Source organism: Symphalangus syndactylus, chromosome 21 (assembly GCF_028878055.3).
Source record: "Symphalangus syndactylus isolate Jambi chromosome 21, NHGRI_mSymSyn1-v2.1_pri, whole genome shotgun sequence".
NCBI lineage: Eukaryota > Metazoa > Chordata > Mammalia > Primates > Hylobatidae > Symphalangus > Symphalangus syndactylus.
Window position 1 is genome coordinate 31,454,802 of NC_072443.2, and position 19,523 is coordinate 31,474,324.

The following is a 19,523-nucleotide window of genomic DNA, read 5'->3' on the forward strand; positions in this document are numbered from 1 at the left end:
CCATCCTCTCATTTATACATGCATTCATTTACTCATCACTGAAGTACCTATTATGTGGCAAGCTTTAGACATAACATGGAATCCCAACCTTTAGTAATTCACAGTTTTACAGCAAGTTGGCAGAAAGCCAGACAAAAACTAGTACAGGAATCACGATTTTTAACAATACGTATCACTGACCAGAATTATCTTTGTGTTTTTTACCTGTTTGTTTTCTGTTCTTTTTATGAAGGTAGAAGTCTTTTTTACTTTATTATTCTCTTTTCTATCTCAGTGCCTAGAGTAGTATCTGATACATAGTATGTGTTAAATGAGTAATTATTAAATGATTTGAATGACTGAAGGTTCTGCTTGGTCAGCCAAGGCTTTATGGAGGGGAGGCTTATGAGCCAGGTCTTAGATGATGGTTAGGCCTTGAGGAGGTAGAGAAAGGAAGAAGTGACTGACAGACACTTTGAGGGCTATGTGAACAACGTGATCACAAAGTAAGGGGGGGCCTGGAGCAGGGGGAGAGGAATAACGGAGTGATGTGAGTAGGAGGATCAGTAAGGAAGCCAGCCTGGATTGAGTAGCCATTTCATGCTGGAGACAAGCCAGGAGCTAATGTGTTGGAATGAGATGTAGGTGGAAGGATGAGAGGGGTGTGGCACACATTGTACTCACAGAAGCAATTTGGTTGCTAGCATGAGTTCTGGAATCACATATGTTAAGATTCAGATCCCAGTTTGCCACCTATAAACTGGGTAACTTTGTTTAAGCTGCTTAACTTCTGTGTGCCTGAGTTTCCCATTTCCAGTTTAAAAATACATACTTTGGCCATTAAGATTCTGTTCATTGATGTTTTTGGTAACATGGGGAAATGCTTATGCTATTTTTCTTAAAACTGAAATAAGTGAATAAAAAAGAATGGGGTAAAAATTGAACATATAACATGTTTTAAAGGCAGCATGCCTCTTTATGTGCCAGGGTTATAAAGGAAAAAGACTGGGAATCAAAAATATTAATAGTGATGTGATTACAAGCAATATTTATTTACTTTAATTTTAAAATTACATATTTAGTCTACTAATCAACACCCATGAATATAAGAAATTAAATCTCCCAAGTTAGTTAAGAAATACCATAAATGATGTCTCCAAAGACCATCTGTGTTGTCAAAATTAAGGGGGAGGTTACACCTACTTAGATTTCTGTCATTTAACCTGCCCCATGAACCTTCCATTTGACCTTTTTTACACATCACATTAGAATCTTTGGGTATCATTTTATGCTGTTCTCCCATTTTTTTAACGTAAACCTGACTTTAGTGGAGGAAAAATTAAGGAACTATTTCATTGCGTTACTTGAGCTTGTTAATTACACTCAGTGAGTAAGTATCTTTTGAACATCTACTATTTGACCATCATCTTGAGTTCTTAGGAAGGTCAATAAATAAGTGTATTTGGTTCTTTACCTCCAAAAGTTTACAAAAGAACTGAGAAAACAAAGCTAGTAGAAGAAAATGATTAGCAGACATTTAAAGTCAAAGCAGTTTAATCCTAATTCTGAACTCTTTTTCTGTTTTCTGCCTTCTAGTCTAGTAGTCTTTCTCTTGCTTCCAGATTACCTTTTTGATCAAGTTATTTGGTTCTCCAGATGGTTACTTGAAAATAAAAATACAGCAGAGAAATGACCCCTGCTTTCAACTTAGCAGCACCGGTTTAAGTGATCACATGATTGTAGTTGGCACTGTTTGAAGAAGTTCCACCAAAGGAAGCATGAAAGCCCAAGTCTTGACTTGGTTTTTGAGCAGTGCCACAGAGTTCTTTTTCAGTTTCAGAAGTGGAATCAGACTCTTCATTGTCTCTGGGAAGATACCAAAGAGGGCAGTTAAACCTGACTATTACTCAAGCACAGAAATAACTGAGAATTTCTCCATGCCTGTTTTGAGTATTTTGGCCTTCTTAATCACAGAAAAGTCACACAGATGTATTTAGAGAAAGTGCAAGATCTAGCAAAACAAAATTTGTTTTAAAGTGTGATTTTCACAGTTGGCTAGAGATTTCATGCGCTATGAATTCTGATTAGTTCTTTATGCTTTTATTTTATTGTTTTCTATCATTTTGGGGTCTAATATGGTACTTTCATTTTTTTGTAGGTCTTAAGTCTTTCATTTTTTTTACCCCAAGAATATGTGGCATCCATGTGTAACATAGTTTTACAGTTTCTAATATGAACTATTTCCCTTAAAGTGAACTTTTATAAACATCTCTGAAAATATTTTTATAAATAATCATTTTGTGGGATCTTTGTCAGTAGGATTGTATCAGCTTTAAGTATAAAGATTTTATAAAATAATTACCTATGTGCATTTATTAACATGGTTAAGCAGAAATTTATATGTATTTATGTATATATGCATCTATTTTTTATTGATATGTAGTAATTGTACATGTTTATGGGGTATTTGTGATACTGCGATACATCCATACAGTGTGTAATGATCAGATCAGTGTAGTTGGGATATCACCTCAAACATTTATCATTTCTCTGTGTAAAGAGCATTGCAAATCTTCTACGTATTTTGAAATACACAGTAAACTGTTGATAAGTATAGTCACCCTATTGTGCTTTCGAACCCTAGAAATTATTCCTTCTAAAATGTATTTTTATACCCGTTAATCAACCTCTCTTCCACCTGCCTATCCTTCTCAGTCTCTGGTATCTACTGTTCTACTCTCCACTTCCATAAGATCCTTGTTTAGCTCCCATGTATGAGTGAGAACTATACACATCTATCTTACATTCGTTTTCTGAGTCTCCACTTCTCTTATTTTACCCATCCCTCTTTTATTTCTTTAAATTACTTTAAAGTTTGAGCACCATCAGAGCACCTCCTACCTACACTGATCGGGCCCTTTTCTTTCAGTGAGTTGGGCTGCTTGTTCCTCTCTCTTACATCTTGGAGCTTATTTACTTATTGTTTACTCCATTTTCAACAGCTATAGCAGTGGACTGTGCCCAGCACTTGGGTTGGGGACGGATAGTAGGAATTAAGCTGCTTTGGAGTATGGAGTCGAGGTTCCACTCAACAGTGGCAGCACAAGTTGCATGTGGGCCCAGTGGAAGTAGTTTGCCTGCTGCAGTATTGCCGGAAACTTAGTTACCGACCTTTCATGACCTTGCTTCCCTAACACAACTTGAAATACCTCCAGCTTCCAGGCATTACCCACCCTTGTGATTTGGCCAATTTCCTAAAGGTTAATGCCATTCTGGATAGATTTTTTTCCCCCCAGTCTTAAGTATAGAATAATAGATTAAGCAGAGAAACACATCATTCCTTTTCAAGGTTAGTATCTCTTATTGGTGCTTTCAGTTCTAAAGAAGACCTTTTTAAGGATTTTTTTTTTTAACTGTAATGCCCATCTGAAGAAAAAAGCAAACTTAGATAAGTTTTCCAATAAGCTCCTTAACATTCTTCATTTTTCATAGGACAGTGAAGAAAGTTATAAAACTTACCTAAGAGTAAAATGGGTCAAAAGCATGGTTGGAGAATTGAGGGGAGGAGTGTAAGTCCATTAAAAGAAGCTCATAAAGACTTGGTTTAAGATCTATAAACAGTCAGTAAACTGCTAAAAGGGGTTAGAAAGGAAAGGGGGAGATATTTTATGTTGTGTTATTTTATTTTTTTGAGACACGTCTCACTCTGTGACCCATGCTGGAGTGCGGTAACGCTATCAGGGCTCACTGCAGCCTCAACCTCCCTGGCTCAAGTGATCCTCCTGCCTCGTCCTCCCGAGTAGCTGGGACCACAGGCATGCACCAGTATGCCTGGCTAATTTTTGTATTTTTTGTACAGATGAAGTCTTGCTTTGTTGCCTAGGCGGGTCTTGAACTCCTGGGCTTAAGCGGTCCTCCCACCTTGGCCTCCCAAGTGCTGGTATTACAGGCATGAGCTGCCCGGCCAGTAAATATTACATCTACTAAACACTTTTAAAAGAAAAGTCCAAACCCCACACTGAAATGTTTTCTTGAGGCAGAGTATCATAGGTTATTGAAATGTTCTTAGTACAATTTCATGGAAGTAAAGGGAAGATATTTGAAAGTATGTGGTGGGGAGATTCTGAAACTTGCCAGTGTCTTTATGCTGGTTAGCCTTTGTAATCATTAGGGTGCAAAAAATGTTGTTTTTGAATATTTTTGGCATTGTATATGTAATTTGTAGTTAGCTATGACTGTGGCTTCATATTAGAGATTAACCCCATCAAGAAATTAATAGTCTCCCAGTTTAGTATGACTTTCATATTTGAGAAAACTTGTAAGCTTGTCTGTTTACAAAATGTAATGTACTTACTGTTCCTATATTTTTCTTAATGTTTTGGGTTTAAAATGGTCTGTTTAACAGCTGGGTTTGGTGGTGTGCACATGTGGTTCCAGCTACTCAGGCAGGAGATTTGGCACTTGAGCCTGGGGTATGAAGGTTGCAGTGAGCCGAGATTGCACCAGTGCACTCCAGTCTAGGTAACAGAGCGAGACCCTGTCTCAAAAAAAAAAAAAAAAAAAAGGTGTGTTAAGATGACTGTATGTTCTTTGTTGAGATTACTGATTTTAAAAAATCTTATAAAACTGATTTTTAATATAATAGCAGCCTTAGTATTGAACAGAATGCTCAATCTTAAATGTCTATTGGAGTCCAGTAATACAAGGAAATTTTAGAGAAATGTGAAACATTTAAAAATAGATCTTTGCATAGAACCTAAAGTTTAAATTTAAAATGTGTTTATTTATTGATATTGCTGTGTTTACCAGTATGTATGAGCTCATGTTTTATTGATAAAAGGGGCACGTGCAGTTTTTAGGAATGCCGAGGTAACTTTTTCAAATTTTTCAAATAAGTATGTTTAGATTCATCAAATAGTAATCGAATTTGGGGAGTTTCAGGAATATTATAATAGGTGATCCTTGATCCTGAGCCTCCCACCACCACACATGTCTTAAGGGCCAACAATTTCTGTTAAGTCGTACAGCTTATCTTATGGAAGAGTGGTATTTTTTAGATCAAGGTCAAATGCTCATTTAGCTCTTTGTTTTTCAAAGATCTACTTGATCTTTCTATACAGAAATAAAGAATTATGATTTTTTTAAGGTTTTCAAAATTGTCTCTGAGTATATATAATTTTAACTTTGCACTTCTAAAAAGCTAATTATCTGATCTTAAAGTCTTACTGGTGTTCTGCTAAATCTCTTAACACCCTCGTTGGGAGTTCAAGTATTGTCTGCATTTGGCCTGTGGCAGTTCTAATAGCAGCAGTCAATTAATCAACCAATATAAAAGTGTTTATCTGACACTGACCTTGTGCTAGACACTTTGCTAGATATTATGGGATAAACAAAGCCCTTTGAGCTAGTTAATAAATTTTAAGTGATCATGACCCTAAGGCATATCTTCTGTTTGAAAGCTGAACACTGGCTGTTTGTTCACCAAAATAGATACTGAAACATCAACCCAAGGGAGGCTTCCTTTTTATTTTCCCAACCAAGTGCCATGTCAGAGTAATCACTAATCCACTAAATCCTACTCAATTTTGGTGATCTAAGATTATTACTGCCTAAGGAGATAGGCTTCTAGAGTAAGTTCAGTGGCAATGGAAACCTTGAAGGATTCAGAAAACAGACTTGAAAACTTTCAGATAGTTTTTCTTCCAACATTTATTGAATGCAACACAGCATACTAGGTGCCGGGGTTGTAAAGATGAACAAGACATGGGTCTTCTTTGGGATCGTAGAGGGTAATGGGGAAACCAGATCTATAGTCACAGATGGGAGTCATCTGCTCTCTATGTGGCGTATGCAGAGTGTTTGGGAGTACATAGGTTGCAACCTAATTCCGCCCAAGGGAAATGGGCAAACTGTGATTTCCCTCAGTCCCTGTAAGTGGAAAAACAAAACAAAACGAAACAAACAAAGTCCCCCAAAAAACCAAACAGGCTTTAGTTTTAGACAGAAGCTGTAGAGGAAAATAATGTAGATTAAAAGCCCAAAACACAGTTATTCAAAGGAACCCAGAAATAACATTGTATGCACATATGATTTAAGATTTGCCAAAGAAATAGAATTGCAGTTCAGTAGTTGAGAGGGAGGTTTTGCTGGGCTCTGATATTTTCAGAGGCAAATGCTTTTCTTTGTGCTTGTATCAGGACATCAATGAGGGGTGATTAAAATGATCACATTTTTCCCTTAGTGTCAGATAGCAGTTATTTGGTAGACAAGGATTAGACTCCAAGTTGTATCACAGACCAGGTATTTGCTATTTTTCTTTTTAGTATTCTTTTAGGCATCTGATAAATTTTTTTATATGTAAGTTCGTCTTTCTTGGGCTGTTTCCCTTTCCTCCCCCTTTCTGGTAGCTGATATTTTTTCATGTTCACAGTTGCAGGCCTCCATTTAGTTCGTCCATTCTGCTGCACATTATTCTCTTCCGGGGACCAGCTTCCTTGGTGACTTCTTCCCTGAAGCCCTTACTCCTGTCAGTCTTACTTAGTCAAGTTCTCGTCTCTTTGTCTCATCGCCACTAGGGTGCTTCATAGACCTAGCCGCCCCTCTAGCCTAACTGTAGACAAGGTTGGTGATGGCAGCGGTGATGACAATGATGGTGGTGGTGGTGGGAATAAAGGCAGTGCTATAATTATATCATTTGCAGAGAGGCTGCATTTCTGACTACGAGCCCTAGAGTCACGCTGCTTAGCTTCAATGCTAGCTCTTTCATTTCTTATTTCTGTGACCCTAGGCAAATTGCCTTACCTCTCCTAGACAAGGTCTTTCCTCATCAATGAAACAGGAGTGAAAATAATAGTATTTACCACATCATAGGATTGTTAGGAGATTTAAATGAATTAACACGTCATATAATAATAGCTTAAAAAACATTATTTTCTTATTTTTAAATTTTTGCCACTGCCCCTTGCCTGAAGAAAAAAAAAATTGATAAACTCAAGTTGATAACTGGCATGTGCTAAGGATACTGTCTTTTTTGATCCCTCAAAGATGCTGTTATTACCTTTTACAGATGAGGAAATTGAGGCTTAGTAAAGTTGAATAATTTGCTCACAGTTATGTTGTCTGGATTCAAACCCACGTCGGTGTGACTGCACAATGTCTGCTCTTTAAAACATGATGCCGCACGGGAATCATAGAACAGAGCAAGAATGCTGCCACCATTCCTTGCGGCAGAGTCTGTGTTTATCCTAACAGAGCTGTTTCAGTGGGACAAGCATGTTTACTAGGGAACTAGGCTGGACCATCCATCTGGAGGCTTGAGTTCTAGTTTTGGCTTTCATCTGCTGCCTTTGTGACCTTGAGCAAGTCACTTAAATACATATGAGGTTCAGATTCAAATCAGTAACCTGGGAGTAATAGCAGAGTTGCATAGAGGATCAAGTGAGAATATAATAATAGTAACTTTATAATAATTTATGGAAGAGAATAAGGGGCCTAGCTTACCATATGGGCATTTTAAAAAACAGAATACCTCCCCTCTGATGTTATTTGAATTTTATTTGCTACTTCTTGAAAGTGAGAGGTTTATTTCATGCTTCTGGGAATGAACCTGAGGTTTCAGACAGGGTGAACCAAGAACTTGGAAACTGAAGCTTCAGACTATCAAACACATTAATAAGCAACAACATTTAGTGCAGAAATAACTAATAAAAGTATAATAATATGGACTTGTGTGAATGGTTGGGAAGGAGATGGGTTTGACACTGAAATGAATGAGGATTAGAGATTAAAATTGTATTTGGCCTCTCTTTTCTGTGACTCTTTTGTTATGTCAGAGAAGACTGAAGTTTTGTATGGAACACATACAAATTGTTCTATACCTTACTCAGCAGTCACTATCAGTGATCCAGAATGCATATGATTTCTAAAAATAAATTTCACAAACTTGATGTAAAGCTTACTCTTGAACAGCACGGGGTTTAACATGCTGACCCCTGCACAGTTAAAAATCTGTGTGTAATTTTTGACTCCGCCAAAACTTAAATAGCCTACTATTGACTGGAAGCCATACCAGCAACATAAATAGTTGGCTAACATATAATTAGACTAGTATCTACATATATTATATGCACTTATGACATACCTAATTTTGTCTTAATTTTTTTGATATTTCTAGGCTTTGCAGTTCATCTGTGAGTTTTCACAAATTGTCACAAATCTCCAAATAGTTTTCCAGTGTGTTTTTTTGAAGAGAATCTGTACATAGGTGGAATCACATAGTTTAAAACAATGTTGTTTAAGGGTCAACTGTATTTTATGGACATCACACTCATCTTTTACTTAACCTATTTATGTTAGAATTAAATACATCTAATTAATTTTTTGGCTGATTTCCATGCCTACTGCAGTTAGAATGCAGGGGTTGGGGGCAGGAACCGGGGTAGGGACTTCATGCAGTCATTCAGTGATGAGAAGTGATAGGAGGAGCCTGACCAAAAGGGGGAAAAATCCAGAACATAGTAAGTTTTCTTGATATGGCATCTTTAAATAAAAAGTGTATTCACATCTGTGCACTCATGTGAGTTTTGTGAGATAGCTTAAGAAGGTAATGGTATTAACAACTTTTTATGGGGAAGAAAGTTGGGACCCAGAGAGTTTCAGTGCCTCTCTCAGGGGCTGGCAGTTTATGTGAGATAGGCTAAGCTAGGAATTGAACCCCGCTCATGAGATTCCACACCTTGCAATTTCCTGGCAGAGATGCAGAGAAGCAGACCAGAGCAGCCTCCTGGGTCTTGGGGGCATTATGTTTGAGTGCTCAGTGGGATTAATGTTACTGGTGATTGCCTGGGAAACACTAATAAAGGTTAAATCATGTTGATGTGGTCCATTTAAGAAGAAGGGAAAGAGTTCCCCATTTTGGCAACATTTTCATCTAAAATAATTTAAAATTAGAAAACAAAACTGTTTGCAACGAATATAACCACAAATATCTGGAACACTTCGTTGATCAAAGTGGCTCATTTCCTGAGGGTCTAAATTGCTGTTTTCTTTGGTTTGTTTGTTAGTTTTTTCACTCTGTAGTGACACTTGAAAGGTGTTTTGTGTTGTGGAAAAGACAAAGAGTAAACCAGTATGGTGGCCTTTAAACTTTTTTACTCCAGTAAAAGAATTTTGAAAACTATGGATTACTTTATTGACATTTGAAATTTTTCATCGTAAGTCTAAATCATTTGCTAATGATGTGCCATTTTATTGTAAATATTGGCATTTCTTAGTAAAATTGTTATATTCTTAAATATATTTGTCTTAAGCAAAGCCTATAACTTTATAATACTTTATGTTATCCACTTTTGAGCTACTCTTTATGTGAAATTTTTGTGTTAATTTGTCTCAAAACTTTTTCCACATTCTATCTTTATGTATTGTTATGTTTAAAAATCTATTGATTACCCTATCACATTTCTGGTAAAAAAGTTAATTTTCTGTGACCGTATGGCTCCCAGTGATTATTTTTTAAAAAGTATTATTAGAGTGATGATTAGAACACAGTAGGTCAAAATTCACATGTAAATTGTAAATCTTTGAAAAATATTAGAGATAAAAATACAGTTTTACTAGAAATTTATCTCTTTATGCATCATTGGTGTTTTTCTTCTAATTAATTCATAATTAGTATATGAATATTATTGGGGAAAGAGTTCAGCATATTTTTCATTCTTTTTTAATATATACACTGGAATTTTGTTTACATAAGTTGAAAGAATGAGAGTACTTAGATAGCAGTGTTGCTCATTTCTTTCAATGATTTATCATTTAAAATTATTTTCAATGATTTATCAGCTGATAACTCAATTAGGTCCTTCTCCAATTTTATTTGAAACAAAGAATTGGCAAAGCCACCTGAGTTGCAAAAGAAGAGTGATTGATTAGGGCCATTCACTTTTTCACCAACAGTATTTCTAATTGTCCCCTTGTGTCCTGCCCAGAGGTATTCTTTTTTTTTTTTTTTTTTTTTGGTCCCCTACGCCAAGCAATGCCCCAGAGTGAGAAATTGATGATGGGTGAGCTGTGTGCCTTGATTTTGTAAAATGGGAGAATGAGGGGTTTGGGAAAGGGAAGGTAAGATAGGATAATCTACTCCCCTGGAGCACTCTCAGACAGGTCAGTTTTAGGAGAGGATACCTGGAAAAGTTGACATGGAAATTGATTTACTACCTGTGTGCCTGCATATCCTTTGGAAAACCATGTGCTTCCAGAAGTTTGCTTATCCCAGTTTGAAGACTATTGTGATAGTCATTGGTGTATTTTGGCATCTTAATTTTTTAATAAGAATTTCTAGGGGGGTTGTGTGTGTGTGTGTGTATGTGTCCCTTAAACTTAGAACACTGCTGACCAAGGTAAATTGTTTATGCTGTCTAGGGTAATGTCTTAGGTCTTTGGTCTTGATTGCATCTATGTATCTGTTTATAAATTGTCTTTTCCTGCGCATGAGTCTTTGCAATCCTAATTCTCTGTAAGTTTTCCAGATCAGGATTAACACTTGAACTACCTGTAGCTTATCCCCCTTTATATCTTGTGCTAGTCTTACTCACATTGACTAGTACTTTGGCAAAGCAGATCTAAAATAGCTTAATATAGGGAACTACTTGCAATTTTGAGTAAACAACAAACAATTGGCCACAGTAAGATTACTTTGTGCCTCCCGGCTTATTTATTTTGGGTGTCAGTTTATAAAAATACAATAGTACAAAAGACTGCAGATATAATTTATATTAATTCTTTAGTTTTACAGAAAATGAAACTAGAGAGGTTACGCCAATTGCCTGAAGTCATATAGGTGGTAGGAAAAAAGTAGAACCTATGTCCCTTAACTCCCAGTATTATAACCTTTGCTACATCACACCTTCTGCTGCCTTTTGCCAAATTGCATTCCTCACCTCAATCCTATTTAATACTATTTCTCTTGAGGACTGATTAGCTTTTGGTGATTCAGCATTATTTTTTAAATGGAAAGGCATTTACTTTCTCATTGAAGACTTTCTCAAAACAAAAAGCTTCTTACCCCCTGGCAGATACTTTCTGCCCCACAATAGGATGCAGCTAGGCAAGCCTGGGGCCCTCTGGCCCCAGGCAGTGACCCTGGGGGAGGAAGGGGATATTAACAGGTCAGAGTAGAGGTGGATTGGCAGAGCGGGGGCTGGTGGGAGGTGGGAAGCTTACATCATTTCCCTGCAACTGGGCTCTGGCGGGGCTGTAAGGCCTCACTTTCCCTGTGTAATAGTTTACCAGATTGACAGAAATTCGTAAAAGGAAGGAAAGGTATGGCAGGATGGATGCTCACCCTGTTTATAAATCTGTGCTATTAGATGAAACTGTCAATAAGTAACTAGAAGCAGCCAGGACTGTCTGTGCTTCGCTCTCTCCCCCAGCTGAGTTCCTTTCTGCTCCGCCCCATCCCTGCTCTCTGCTGCTCAGATCAGCTTCCTGCTTCTCATGAAAGCTGTTCCCCTATAAAGCTGGTCTGCTTTCACTGAAAGAATTATATTCATAAGTCTGAGGCTGGTTTTGTGGAAGTATTGTTGGTTTGGTTTCCTTTGGGGGGATGAAGGAAGAGGAAAGAATTTTTTTTTTTTTAAATGTGGGGGCAGGCTGAAAGAGCAAAATCATCTTGAATTTTGTTGTCACATCGTGCCGGTGTTATAACCAGCTCTGTAGACTGCCGCACTGAAAACAGTTCTGTGAGAGGTATGTGCTTGAAAAATGGAAAGGTGACTGTTGGCTGTGGAGCAAACTGCCCGTCCAGCAGCTGCTTAGATGGCTGTAAGGTCGTAATTCTATCTAGTGTTTTGATATGGAAAGGGTAATCCTTACTTGAAACGTAGTACAGTTAACCAGCTTAATGGTAAAAAAGGTTAAATATGTGCTTCGTCCACACATCAGGACTCCTGAAATGCTCGTTCAGGCTGAAAACGTCTAGTCAAATCCACGGTGTTATTCCAGGCTCTTTTGGTGGCGGTTGTCTGTAAACAAGATGATGATTTTTAATACGTCTCTCATTATTTATGAACCACATGACAAAGATTAATGAGAGAGACTCCAAGTAGCCTAGAAGAAGCTTCAGATTCATGAGGAGCTATTTGCACTGACAGATGGCAAAAATAAAAGGAAATGGGTGATGATTTATTGTAATCTAAAGTGAAAGTTTTAAAGTTTTTAGAGGGTGTGTTACATTTAAGTGAAAAAATCTGGAGGGGCCACTAAACTTTAGAAGCATAGCCTACAACCATTGATGCCTGACCTATATTAAGGCCAGAAGCCTTTTGAACACACATGCATGTATATTTTCAAAGGAAATTAAGAAATCTTTATAAATGTTTTTATTCAGTAGTCAGAGAAAAGTATTAAGAACAAGAATATAACCAACACCTAAGGAAGCATGGAGAACTGTATATTGGTTACTAAAAAGCCACATTGTTCTGTTATAGAAAGTTTTAGAAATGTCTAAAGTAGGACAATATATAACATTTTATCATGTGCATTAGATGAGCTACTAGTGCTAGAGACCATTCAAACTACAAAGTAGTTTCTGCTTGATTTGAATTATTTTATCATGGAAGATACTGGAGAACATATGAATGTTAGTATGTTTTAAATTTATTTTACAAAACTTGGGAAATTAAATTGTTTAAGTTAATTTACATACAAAAGTGCTGGCACCATTCTTTTCCACAAAGACAGTAGTGCTTAAATCTTTGAAACCTTTTATTCACGAATAGAATATACTGGCTGTTATAACCCAAGCTATTATAAATTCTTGAGAGTGCACCATTAAAATTTCATTTCTTCTCAAATATTTGTGAAAAGGAGTTGATCTTCATGATCACAGAAGATAATGTTGGGCCTAACAAGTTAAAAATATTAAAAGTTCTAGAGAAGAAGGAATCTGGGAAGTAAACCTAATACAGGCCTCTGAGGAGGACTCACCTCTACACAGAGAGACAGGTGACCATCCTGACTGTCCATGTGTACCTCGCTTTACTGTGCTTCACTTTTTTGCACATCACAGATACTGTATTTTTTACAAATTGAAGATCTGTGGCAACCCTGCCTCAAGCAAGTCTCAGCACCACTTTGCCAGCAGTATGCCCTCACTTCCTGTTTCTGTGTTACAATTTGGTCATTCTTGTAACATTTCAAATATTTTCATTATTATCAAATCTACTATGGTGATCTGTGAGGAGTGATCTTTGTTGTTACTATTGTAATTGTTTTGGGGCACCATGAACTGCCCCATACAAAACTGCAAACTTAATTGGTAAAAGTTGTGTGTTCTGATTGCTCCACCCACTGGCCGTTCCCATCTTTCTCCCTGAGGCCTCCCAATTGTCTCAAACACAACAATATTGAAATTAGGCCAATTAATTACCCTGTAGTGGCTTTTAAGTGTTGAAGTGAAAGGGTCTCGTATTTCCCACTTTAAATGAAAAGCTAGAAATGATTAAGCTTATTGAGGAAGGTATGTCAAAAGGTGAGAGAGGTGAAAAGGTAGGTCTCTTACACTAGCAGCTAACCAAGTTGTGAATGCAAAGGAAAAGTTCTTGAAGAAAATTAAAAGTATTACCCCAGTGAACACACAATGATAAGAAAGCAAAACAGCTTTATTGTTGATACGGAGAAAGTTTGGTCTGGATAGATCAAACCAGCCACAACACTCCCTTAAGCCAAAGACTAATCCGGAGCAAGGCCCTAACTCTCTTCAATCCTCTGAAGGCGGAGAGAGATGAAGAAGCTGAAGAAGAAAAGTTTGAGGCTAACAGAGGTTGGTTCATGAGGTTTAAGGAAAGAAGCTGTCTCTATAATATAAAAGTGCAAGGGGAAGCAGCAAGTGCTGATGGAGAAGCTACAGCAAGTTATCCAGAAGATCTAGCTAAGACTATTGATGAAGGCAGCTACACTAAACAACATATTTTCAATGTGGACAAAATAGCCTTCAGTTGGAGGAACGTGCTATCTAGGATTTTCTTAGCTAGAGAGAAGTCAATGCCTAGCTTCAAAGAGCTTCAAAGGACAGGCTGACTCTCTTTAGGTGCTAATGCAGCTGGTGATTTTATAAGATAAGGCCATTGCTCATTTACCATTCCAAAAATACCAGGACCCTTAAGGATTCTGCTAAATCTGTTCTGACTCTGCTCTGTCAGTGCAACAACCAAGCCTGGATGACAGCACATCTGTTTACAGCAGGGTTTATTGAATATTGTGAGCCCACTGTTGAGACCTGCTGCTCGGAAAAAATGATTCCTTTCAAAATGTTTCTGCTCATTGACTATGTACCTAGTCACACAAGAGCTCTGATGGAGGTGTACAAGGAGATTAATGTTGTTTTCGTGCCTGCTAACACAGCATTCATTCTATAGCCCATGGATCATGGAGTAATTTTGACTTCAAAGTCTTATTATTTAAGAAATATATTTCCTAAGGCTACAGCTGCCATAAATAGTGATTACAGTGATTGCTCTGATGGATCTGGGCATAGTCATTGAAAACCTTCTGGAAAGATTCACCATTCCAGATGCTGTTAAGAATATTGGTGATTTGGCCAGACATGGTAGCTCACACCTATAATCTCAGCACTTGGGAGGCCAAGGCAGGAGGATCACTTGAGCCCAGGAGTTTGAGATCATCAGCCTGGGCAACATAGTGAGACCTTGTCTCAAAAAATATATATTGGTGATTCATTGGGAGGAGGTGAAAATATCAACATTAACAGGAGTTTGGAAGAAGTTATTCTACCCCTCATGGATGACATTGAAGGATTCAAGCCATCAGTGGAAAGGATAACTGTAGAAGTGGTAGAAATAGCAGGAAAACTGAAATTAGAAGTGGAGACTGCAGATATGACTGAATTGCTATAGTCTTACAATGGATACTTGAACAGATGAGGAGGAGTTGCTTCCTGTGGATGAGCAAAGAAACTGGTTTTTCAAATGGAATCTACTTCTAATAAAGATGCTGTGAACATTGTTGAAATGACAACAAAAGATTTAGACCATTATGTAAACTTGGTTGATAAAGCAGTGGTGGGGTTTAAGAGGATTGATTACAGTGTTTTGTTTTGTTTTGTTTTGTTTTGAGACGGAGTCTCGCTCTGTCATTCAGGCTGGAGCGCAGTGGCACAATCTTCGCTCACTGCAAGCTTCGCCTCCCGGGTTCATGCCATTCTCCTGCCTCAGCCTCCCAAGTAGATGGGACTACAGGCGCCTGCCACCATGCCTGGCTAATTTTTTTTTTGTTTTTAGTAGAGACGGGGTTTCACCCTGTTGGCCAAGATGGTCTCGATCTCTTGACATTGTGACCCACCCCCCTCGGCCTCCCAAAGTGCTGGGATTACAGGCATGAACCACTGTGCCCAGCCCGATTCCAGTTTTGAAAAAAGTGCGTAAAATGCTATCAAACCACATCTCCTGGTACAGATCCATCTTTTGTGAAAGGAAGAGTCAATGCATTAAACTTCCTTGTCATCTTATTTTTTATTTATTTATTCTTTTGCGACAGAGTCTCGCTCTGTCGCCCAGGCCAGAGTTCAGTGGTGGGATCTCAGCTCACTGCAACCTCCCCATCCCGGGTTCAAGTGATTCTCCTGCCTCAGCCTCCTGACTAGCTGAGATTACAGGTGCATGCCACCATGCCTGGCTAGTTTTTGTATTTTTAGTAGAGATGGGGGTTTCACCATGTTGACCAGGATGGTCTCAATCTCCTGACCTCGTGATCCACCCGCCTCGGCCTTCCAAGGTGCTGGGATTACAGGTGTGAGCCACCCCACCCAGCCTCCTTGTCATCTTATTTTAAGAAATTGCCACAGCCATCCTGACATTCAGCAACCACCACCTTGATCTGTCGGCAGCCATCAACATGGAGGCAAGGGCCCTCAGCAGCAAAGGGTATGACTCACTGAAGGCTCAGATGATCACTAGCATTTTTAAAATATAAGATATTTTAAAATTTAGTGTGTACTTTTTTTTTTTTAGAAATAATGTTATTTGCTTACTTAATATAGTACGGTATTGTGTAAACCTAATTTTTGTATGCACTGGGAAACCAAAAAGTTGGTGTGACTTGCCTTCTTGTGATACTGGCTTTATTGTGGTGGTCTGGAACTGAACCCATAGTATCTCCAAGGATTGCCTGTCTTTACCTTGGTCATTCTCGAGTGTAGCTGCATATTAGAAGCCCCAGGGAAGTTTTTAATTCCTCCCATTGCCCAGGCCTTTCCCGAGAGATTTTAATTTAATTGCTTGGGGATAGGGCCTGGGTATTGATGGTTTTAAAACTATTCCCAGGTGTTTCTGATGTGTAGTCAGACTTGACAGTTGCATTGCCTGAACATTCCTAGTGCTATAGCAGCTTGTTCCGTTTTGGGTACTGTTTGTATCTGCTTTGGTATGTGTCCTCTTAGGTCGGAACTCTTCTGTCACAGAGCAGCTCATGACATATTTAATATCATCTCTCCTCCAAGACTTAGCCTTTCCAGCCTAAATAGTCCTAGTTCCTGCAGTCTTCAGGACTTATTTTCTAGATTCTTCGCTATTCTGGTCACTCCCCTTCCTGGAATTGCTCTTGTTTGTCACTATCACTCCTAAATAGGGTACTTTTGGGACTGAGCCTATCATTCTAGATGTCTGGGGCCCAGCAGAGGATGCAGAGAATACAGTAAAGCTGTAACTCCATAGTTCTGTACATGACACTTCTGTTATTGGTGGCCAAGATTACATTAGTTTTTTTGGCAGTCATGTCACACTGTTGACTCATGTGGAGTTCAAAGTCAGCTCAAGCCCTTAGTTCTTTTTCAAGTACGTAAACTACTTAAATCAGGCCTCTCCTTCCCCATGCTTACATGGCTTTCCCACCACCCCCCAACTTTATTGCCGGAATTTACATTTTTCCTTTTGAAACATAAGAGGAAAACCCAGTGGATAAGTTATTCCACACAGGGAGATAATACAGCCAAACTGAATGCCAGAAATTTATTACATGTATATAGCAGCAATTTTAAAGAATCATCCAGGCCCTTCGTTTGGAGCCACAGTTAAGTATATTCTTATTTCAGTTCATCTTTCCAGTGTGCCTTTTGATTCATCACTCAAAACTCGCTGTTCAGAGTTAAGAATTTACTTGACTGCATAGCTTATTTTAATGTTTGTATTCAGTACTTGGTGAGATGCCTTTTCACAATCAAAATACATTATAACCATTGCTTCTCCTGAACTATTGGCATAACACCTTTATTTTAAAAGGAAATGTGTTGTATCCGTCATAACATTCTTGATTAACAACAGAAGGAAATATTTTGCAAATGAGCAGGTGATTTGTGTACAGTTCACTACTGTCAATCCTAGAACCCAAATCTAACTCTGCTGGTCCCCACTTCAGTACTCTTTGTATCAAACCACAATGGCTGATGCAATTTGTCATTTAGGATAAGACTTCAAAGAAAACTAAAAGGAAACAAAAGCTTCCATGGATTCTTCACTGTCTTTTTTTTTGGGGGGGGGGGATTTAATATTAAACCCCACAGCATTTTAACATATAGCCCAGTCATGGATTTGTTATTCACTCAGTGTTCTGCCCAAAGCAATAAAAAGAGGAGTAAAATAACTAGTCAACATTCCTAAGTTTACTGCAGAGAACAGTTTTCTTATGAATTTGGGCATCCAAATTTTTACTTTCCTTGGAGAGTTAGATATCCCTTCCTTCTCCTACCACCCTCTCACCACCCAAATACACACACAGTTGATGGTAGAGTAATACCATTTTGCTCTTAATAAATCACAGTATGAGAATTTTTGTATATAAAGGGACAGGCATATGTATATCCCATCTCCTCATTTTGCAGATGAAGAAATGGAAGCACAGGAAGTGAAGGTTTGCTGTAGCCATAGTGCTTAGCCAGGGTACTTAGTACATAAGACATACTAGTATATAAGACATGCTTAGTAATTACCTGGGTACTGAGCAGCTTTCTTCAGTACTATTTTCTTCTTCACATAGGAATTAGATTTTACCTTTCTTGTCCCCAAGCTTTGCTCTTGGATACTCATTGCCTTAACTGTTGAAAATGGAACAGATTTTTCAAGAATACTTATTACTTTTGAAAAGCTCCAATGATATATTAAAAGTTCAGATAACCAGGTTTATTTTTCCTGCTCTTGACTTACAGGAAAATAAGCTCTTTTTCTCCCCTTTAAAAATTGATTTTAAATAGTTGTAGTTAAAAAAAGAGGAGTTTCCAAAGAATAAATAGCCTAGGGTCAGTTTGTATACGTATCTAACCCAAATGTTCCCATCTTTCTTTGGGTCCAGTAAGAAATAATGTTCACAACAATGCTTATCCTGATATATGGTAAGACCCACGGTCAACAGTGGGAGATTTAATTATGTTCACTATATTGTACTTACTAAAGCAAGGAAGTATACTTTAATATATTTTAAAATGGTTTGCAATAGCAGATATTTGAAACAAAAAAGCTTCAGAAGTAAATTTAGTCAATCAGACTGGGCTATTCCTTCAGCCTTTTGGTTAATACAGGTTGATTGTGTTCTTTCATAGTTTGGAAGCCCCTGGTTTTATTAACCTGAGGCTGGCATCGTATCATAATAATACCATGTGATGCTACACTTTTGAAACATCCCTTGGTTTCTCTACCCCAGTATTTCCAAATGTCTGTTTCCTATTTTGTAGGATATTTTATATTACTCAATTAATATTGGTTATATTTTTACATGGCTATTTCTCTCTTTTTAAAAATTTTTTATTTTGAATTTTTGTGGGTACCTCGTAGATATATATATTTATGGAGTATGTGGGATATTTTGATACAGGCACACAATGTATAATAATCACATCAGGGTAAATGGGGTATCCATCACCTCAAGTCTTTATCCTTCGTGTTACAAACAATCTGATTATACTCTTAAAGTTATTTTTAAATGTATGATTAAATTATTATTGACTATAGTCACCATGTTGTGCTATCAACTACTAGACCTTATGATCTTATTCCTTATAACTACTTTTTTGTGCCAATTAACCATCCCCACTTCCCCCCACCCTCTGGTAACCATCATTCTACTCTATCTCCACTGGTTCAGTTGTCTTAATTTTTAGCTCCCCAAGATTAGTGAAAACATATGATGTTTGTCTTTCTGTGCCTGGCTTATTAACTTAACATAATGACCTCCAATTTCATCCATGTTGTTGCAAGTAACAAGGTCTTATTCCTTTTTTTTTTTTTTTTTTTTTTTGAGATGGAGTCTCACTCTGTCGCCCAGGCTGGAGTGCAGCGGCACCGTGTCGGCTCACTGCAACCTCCATCTCCTGGATTCAGGCAATTCTCCTGCCTCAGCCTCCCAAGTAGCTGGGATTACAGGTGCCCACCACCATGTCTAGCTAATTTTTATATTTTTGGTAGAGACAGGGTTTCACCGTGTTGGCTCCTGACCTCAGGTGATCCACCCACCTCGGCCTCCCAAAGTGCTGGGATTATAGGTGT

General features: G+C 38.0%; 1 protein-coding gene across 4 annotated transcripts in view; it reads left to right on the forward strand.

Annotated features, from left to right (window-relative positions):
* The window catches only part of BBX (BBX high mobility group box domain containing), a 298,279-nt gene that overhangs the window by 69,194 nt on the left and 209,562 nt on the right, over positions 1–19,523 (forward strand). Inside the window, exon 1 of one of the 4 annotated variants that reach the window (XM_063630604.1) lies at positions 11,277–11,295. The exons of 2 other annotated variants lie outside the window; for them this stretch is intronic. The gene's annotated coding sequence lies outside the window, so the exon portion shown is untranslated. Of the gene's footprint in view, positions 1–11,276; positions 11,296–11,454; positions 11,722–19,523 lie in introns of those variants that run through there. One more of the 4 variants, XM_063630603.1, reaches the window with a different exon arrangement.